Raw genomic sequence first — 7,361 nt, 5'->3', positions numbered from 1 at the left:
CTTGGAGATAGGTTTGATTCTAAAAGATCCTTCACTCCACCATCCTGAGGGAGCAGGTCACGCTTATGGTGGTAGGTGACCTTGCTAGTTAATAAAGCTGGATTTATTTAGGCTTATTCTGCACAAGTCAAAAGGAAAGGCCAAGGATGCCCAAATTCAGCCTTCACTGACATGAGGGGCCCTCCTCAGAGAGACTGAAGCGATTTGTATGCACTGAGCTGTGTAGAAGAATGTCACTGATTTATAAATGTCAAACAGGCTCCGAGCAGCCCACACACGAACCTCAGTGAATTCTTACCTCTGACCCGCTCATTGGCTCCAGCAGAGGCACAGGCTGATTTAGAGCCCCTTACTGTAAGAGCTTTAACATCTCACACAGGCTGTGGCTGATCCGAATATGTCAAAGGGGACTGAAGGTCAAAATTTCCATAAATTAGGCCTTGGATTGTTACCTATCACGTAATAGGATTCTCTGGCCAGTTAATGCTGTGAACTACAGACATTCAGCGCAGCAGTTCCCCTGCAGCCCAGTTCCCCTGCCCTTCTACTGAACTGGTGAGGCTGTATGTCCAAGGAGAAGAAGCGTCTTCAAAGCTGCTTTCCTCCAAAGAGAAAAAACGGAGCAGGACAAAGGACTGGGACTCTAGGCAGGGGTGAGTATGCAATCCTATTCAGAAATATTCTAATTTAGGGAGCAATTGGAGGGGGGGGGGGGGGGTCCGATTCTTGTTTTGAGAAGCTATAATTCAGTTTTTCCTGGAGCTAAATAATGTATATTTTTAAAAGCAAATTTCAGCACAATATGCATGGTCAGCACAATAGTGGGTGTTCATGGTTTTAGGGTTTGCTGAGCTCTAAACTGTTGATGTGCTAGGCATCACTGAGCAGCCCCGAGCCTTTATAAGGGTATTGACTTCACTTATAACTGGCTAAACTGCTGCTGGGTGCTGCAGGGCATGTGTATACACGTATGATGGTGTTATTATTTGTCTGTTTAAAGTTAGTACTGTGTAGCTTAACCAAGATGGAGTGCTCTTGTGTAAATCACAGGGTGGCAGATAGTAAGAAATGCCTCTTGTCCTGATGGCTGTGACAGAAATGACTTGTTCATTGGTCAGAAGTCCTCCTGAAGCCACAGGGTCTGGTTCTTGGCCAGTGAAAATTTGGCTGAGTAGAAACTCAGTGAAGGATACAGCGTGCAGACACAGATGTATATATGGGGCCGTAGAATTAGCCCTGTCAAAACTGAATGTAAATATTTCATGGTGCCCTGCTGAAGAAGAAAAACAGCAAGCAGGGGATTTTCAGTGGAGGCTATGTAGCTCTACTGAAACCCTGCTTGGTTCAGCAATTCCTAATTTGCTGGAGGGAATCACTGGGGACTAGTACATTCCTGTGTCTTGGCTTGGGAGCAGGGAAACTGGGCTCTTGTGTGCATGGTGGGACATGGAGGAAGGAAAAGTCTGGAGGGAAGTTTTCTGAAGCAGCTGAGTGTAGACAAACAGGTGCAAACACAGTGATACAAGGGCAGCAGTGTGTGGAGGCACAGACTGTGGCACAGCAGTCTCTACTACCAGCACTAACTCTGGAGGAATAACCCTACTTAGCTGGGAATTTGAGTGTAAAACAACAATAAATAAGGAGTGTCGAGTCAAGCAGCAGAAAACCAGGGAAAATTCCAGCTGGACTGTATCTGTTAAGATTCACACTCAGACAGAGGTGTATTTCTGCCAACATTGATTAAAGAGGTCTCTATGAAACACAGTTCTTACAGCTTCTCCAACTTTTTTTTTTCCATTGGTCTGTTTTGTTCTAGAACGTGACCCCAGGCCCAGTCCTGAAACGGGTGAATATTTCCACATGAAGAAACCTCTGAGCTTTTGGAGGAGCTGCAGGGGCTCGGTGCTCCTCAGGACCAGAGAGAGACCTGCTGTGTGCCAAACAGATGATACTGCACGGGGCATTGACAGCTTTTCTCAGGTAATAAGCAGAGCATCAGGGATGCAATGTGAACTGAGCCCAGGCTCACCAGTCTCTGTTTAATTGTGTCTGAGGTTTCCAGGAGAGGCTTTACAAACCAAGACCTGCTGAGGGCTATGTGGTCTTCACAGATCCCTCAGTTAAGTGCTGGGACTTTGTCCCCATGTTTGTATGTTCATTTCCCCTTGCTACTGGCTGCCTTGCCAAGTACCATGGCACTCATGTCTGACACTGCTCCTACTGTTGGTATTCCTGGATTCCCCTTGCAGCTTCTCCACCACCCTGACCATTTCTCTGCCTCCCTTCCCTATGTCCAGATTCTCGCAAAGCTCATCTCTCCAGCACAATTGTGCTACAATATCCAGCAGCCCTTTACACCCATGAATACCCTACAGGTAAGACGTCATGAATGATCAGATCACTAGCACAAAATGGTGTAGTGCAGGTGGGAATCAATGAGAAGGGGACTGCGTGGGCACTGGAGGCAGGAGCCCAGACAGCCTTCCTGATGTGAGCAGCCCAGCTGCTGAATAAAAGCCTTCACCTTTCCTTCAATCCACTGGGATTAAAACCTCTGTGTGCTTGGGTAGGTCCTCTGCCTCCTATTTCCCTAGCTATTCTCTTAGCTAGGTTTGAGTACTTTAGGAATCTGCAGTCCCACAGACATGGCAGAATGTCAGCATCACGTGCTAAGTTTCCTTCCACTGCTGCCAGGCTTGAAAGACAAATACTGTGAGAGAAGAAAGAGACAGGATACAAACACCTACATTGGGACTTTTTCTGAAGCAGGCTGGGTGGCAAAATTGGAAGAATGCTAGGAATGTCCATTCTGGTTCACAGTTGAACCCGATCCTTCAGAACACCCACAGCATAACTAGCCCCAGTAAGAATGGCTTGGGACATAGTTGGATGTAGCTTTGCTCTTTGGTTTCTTCCAAAGAGGTGCAGCCTTTCTTCTCTGCAGTGTCTTCGTGATCATGGTATTGAAAGGCCCCAAAGCAGCACATCTCTCAAGCGGAGGGGAATGCAGCCACAGAGCAGGATACAGGTACATCAGGTGCAGATCACCCTTGCCTGATACCTCCTGGATTGTTTTTTTACATCGGCAAAAATTGTTCCACAGCACGAGGGTGCTACACTGCCACTCACTGCACAGGTCCAGATGATGTTACGAGCAGCAGGAAGCACATCCATAGTGCCAGACCTGGAAACCACATGTCAATAACAATTCATTTTGCAGAACAGTGCGGCAGAGTTCAAATTAAGGGAGCCTTTTGCCTGACAAGCAGAAGCTGTTTATTGGGAGATGAAAGCACCTCTCTCATGAGCAGGCCTGCTCATTCATTTTTAGGCAGCCCCCACATCAGAAATTCTTGCAACCTGGAGTCTTGGCTGTCTGGTCGAGTGGAGGCCACAGCCCAGAAGGAACCAAACTAACGTAAGCAGTTGATTCTCCTTGGAACACTCTCATGCACAGCTTTGCCAAGCCACCTCAAGGGCTTGTAGCTTGTTTCTGCCTCCCTTTAGCAGTGTGTCAGTACTGTACTGTGGGAGAAACCAGAATGCTGCAAAGCTCCCTCAAGTTGTGGCTTCACCTGCCTTAGCCCTGTTACCTTCACCAGATAAACATTCCCTCCTAGCAGTGACCTGGAACAAACTGTCTAGCAAGAAATGGAAAACAAAGCCACAGAATCTTTTCTGGGGTCAGGAGTGTCTGTTCTTGGCAATAAATCAAAGGTAGCAAATTTCCTTTGAATATTCTGGGCTTGACAGAATGACAGCGTATCTCCCAGACGAGACACTAGACTTATATTGCAGTCAGGAAGGATGATCTCTGATGGTTATATTGCAGCAAATGTTACCATCTCGTTTTTGACTGCAGTTTGTACCGTTTGTGCCATAACCAAGGCAAAAAAAAAAAAAACCTGAATGCTGTATTACACAGAGAGCAAAAGGTCCAAAGCCCAGAGAAACCATCATAAAGAATTCTGCTGATTCTGCTTGCCTTTGAGTAAGGTGCTGCATGTAGTCTGTTCAATTGCCTGTTGAGTCCAGTCAGCATTTGCTGATACTGTTACACGCTTGAGTCAAAACACACCTCACTGCCTCACTGCCTTGGCGAAGGATCTACCCGTTATCCTGTGAAATTTCCTCTGCTTGTCTGTCAGGGCTGACATGCTGTAATCTTGGGGGATAATCAACAGCAAAACCATTCATAAATCACAGCTAACAGAAAAGACGCCGATAGGGTCTTAAATTTCAAGCCTGCGAAGCCATCATTTCAACAATGACAGTCAAAGGGGAGATTAAGAATTCTTTTACATGGAAAAGTTTTTCTTGGAAGAGCAGCCCTCTCTTTGGTTGCCTATAAATACAGTCATGTGGATTTGATTTTTACATGGCCCTTCTGCCCGCTTGCGGGGAGCGCTCTGCAACCCCAATGGGCCTGTTCTCACACCAAGCAGGCAATTGGAGGGACTGCAGCAGGATTGGAGTAAGGCATCAAAAGCAAAGAACTAAAGCTTTGCCGGGTGCCAGCAGAGGCCAAATGGGGCATCTGGGAGGCAGTGGCAGGATGTCCCATAGAACAGACCCTCTTAGCTCAAGTGCAGCATGCCTCTGGGTCTGATTGCGGAAGGGGAATAAGACCAGTGCCATTTCATGGCGCAAGTAAAGCATTCAGAATTTATCTGTACTTGCACATCGTGGTGTTTAAAGCTGTAAGGATATGGTGAAATCTGTAGCCAAGTGTGAATGGAGGGCTGGACTGACACTCCAGCTGCAGGGTAGGTGCTTGTCTCTGATCCAAACTGTGTCTTGTCTTGCTTTGTTTATTTGAACTGCTGTGCCTCAGAGGAAGAGGAGGGGGAGTGCTTCTGTGCAGTTCTTGCCCTCCCTGCCATGGATGACCAACAGCGCTCACAGCATCTCTCTTTAGGTTGAGAAGAGCTAGTCTTAGGCTCTGGAATAATGCTCTTGGCTGTCCCCAGACAGCCCAGCTGGAAACGGACCCTGCCTGCAAGTCATGGATAACAACTGTTTACAGCATATTTTCCTGCTAACTATAGCAAAGTCTATTGGAATTACTCAGAGTGATGTTTGACTCTAGTTGTCTCCATTTCCATCCATAGGGCAGAGTAGGAGAGCTAATAATGACTGGTCAGATGGGAAAGCCAGAGAAGAAAGACCACGTGGAGGAATACATGTACAAGCTGCTAAGATGTCTAATGTGCTTTCCTTTGGTTACTCTTCCATTCAGAGCGAGAACTAGGTCGCTTTCTGCTGGTATGTTTACACTCCCTGATTTCCAGACATACACTGTGTTTCCGACTTCTGTTTTTCTATCCTACTTAATTTCATGGCAAGCAAGGGAAAAATACTGTTCTGGGAAGGACAGTTTTGTTCTAAGCATGGTTAAAGAAAAATAAGCATACCAAAAGCTACCCTGGTGAATTAAAAAAAATAATAATTCAAAAAAGCAAGTGATTCATAGCTTATGATTTTCTGGAGATTTTTTTTTAAATGGAAGAAGCATTAATAACAGTGAGGATAACTCTTCCCAAGAATAAACATTTTTTTCAGATTTTTTGGTGTTTGTTTAGAATGCAGGAGCAGAGGGGAGATGTAAATCCTCACTGAGCAACTTACAGATTAAATTCTTGACTCCACAAATGGATGTTATTGTAAGGACTCCTATATTTCATATTCTTGGCTAGTCTATTGGTGTAGTGTTGTGTCTCTTTGATTTATGACACATTATTCCCTCTGTAATGTCTCACAGTCAATGGCACATTTCTTCTCCAGGTATCCACCCCATTTAGCACACTTATAAAGCTTGGAAGGACAGCCACAGCTCTCAAATTGCCTGCTGAGACATGGCACGTTGAAAACAGGGCATGACACAGTAACACGTGATGGACAGTGGGGGAGATGGCTTCACTGGTCTCCTAGCTCTATTTCCTACAGCTCTAAATCAGGTATGACATGAAAGAAATGATTTGTGCACCATATGGTGACCTGAGGATTGGAAGGCCATCTTCTTCCAAGAGCAGTAGCTGTCAACTTGTCACTTGTGGAAGGAAGCCAAGAAAAGCAAGCCTATAGTCAGCTTAAATTCACTGTACAGGAGCTGCATCATTGCTGAGAGTCCACAAATGGGAAAAAAAAGTTAGAATCCACTGTCCTAGGGAACTTTTCAAGTTAAAAGTCTTTGGTTCTCAGACAATATCCCACTGAAAACTAGTTGCTTCGTGATTTCAGCATCTTTCCTCATGAAAGAGTAGAAGCTATGAATTGAACTTTCTTCAAGGATATCAGACCATAGATCCTGGAAATTGGTAACTTCATTCTTAGAGGTCACTGAGCTGAAAATCCATTTTTCTTCTTGTTTATCCTTATCAGCAGGCTCTCTGGAGATTGCTCTCACACTGCTCTTCCCCGTGGCTATCCAGGAATAACCCTGTATCAATGGGAGTCTCTTTTGATTTCTGTAATAATTAGAGACAGACTGACCCCTCTGTATGTGGTGCTCAGAGGGACTGACCTAGGTCCCTGGTGTCTGACCGTGCTGTATCCAGCTGCTTAGCAGCTGGCCTGAAACAACAGCCCCATACACAGGATAGAAGCTTAAGCTTGGTCAAAGTCCTCTGAGTCTACTGAATTGTCTTCCAGAATTTAGCAATGGTGGATGGCCAAGTGAGGTCACCTGTCCCCCGACAGTCCCCTCAGCTGGGTTGAGGCCACTGGAGTCATCAGCTAAATTACCTTGAATTGATGACCTGCGGATTAAAAGCACTACAACCCAGTCTCCTTTATGCACAGAGCCCCCATTTCCGTTTGTATTTCTTTAATAGAAGAATAACAGGAAAAGTAATTACTGGCCATATGAAATTTAAGTTCATACAATATTTCCTATAAGGCTTTCAAGCAACTCCTTGTTAAAGCAGATAAGTTAATCTATCTTTTGGTTCAGGTCACAGTAGGTTTTCAGCTTTAAATCACCATGGCACAGTAACTAATGGCATTTACCATAGAAATGATGTTGAAAAAACAAGGAACCTGGGCAATTATTAGGTGTATATTTCCAGTGAAAACAACCCACATAAAGACAGTGTCAGTAAAAAAGGATGATTGATCATCTGGATTTTGTTCCCTTGTGTTTTCTTGCCTACTTTCTCTACAATGTAGTATTAACTCCAGTGCAATTATTGTAATGAAATCTGCTGGCGGATTTTCCAGCGTGAGGAACTCTGGCACTGCCAAGAGGGGCACAGCAGGGCTTTCTGCCCCTGGAGGCTGAAACTGCACAGCAAGAGGAGCATGGTCCCTTCAGGCATTCGGCTTTCAGAAAGACCAAAGGTATGAGCTTTGGCAAAGGTGGG

General features: G+C 45.3%; 1 long non-coding RNA gene across 1 annotated transcript; it reads left to right on the top strand.

Annotated features, from left to right (window-relative positions):
* The first annotated feature begins 1,849 nt into the window (after positions 1-1,849).
* On the top strand, positions 1,850-5,922 carry LOC309884713. Its single transcript, XR_014318667.1, has 3 exons — positions 1,850-1,980; positions 5,112-5,265; positions 5,785-5,922. It is a non-coding gene; the product is annotated as an uncharacterized lncRNA (long non-coding RNA).
* Positions 5,923-7,361: the final 1,439 nt, after the last annotated feature.

This window comes from Aythya marila (assembly GCF_965140915.1).
Source record: "Aythya marila genome assembly, chromosome: 17".
Lineage (NCBI taxonomy): Eukaryota > Metazoa > Chordata > Aves > Anseriformes > Anatidae > Aythya > Aythya marila.
This window is presented reverse-complemented; position numbering and strand designations above follow the sequence as displayed.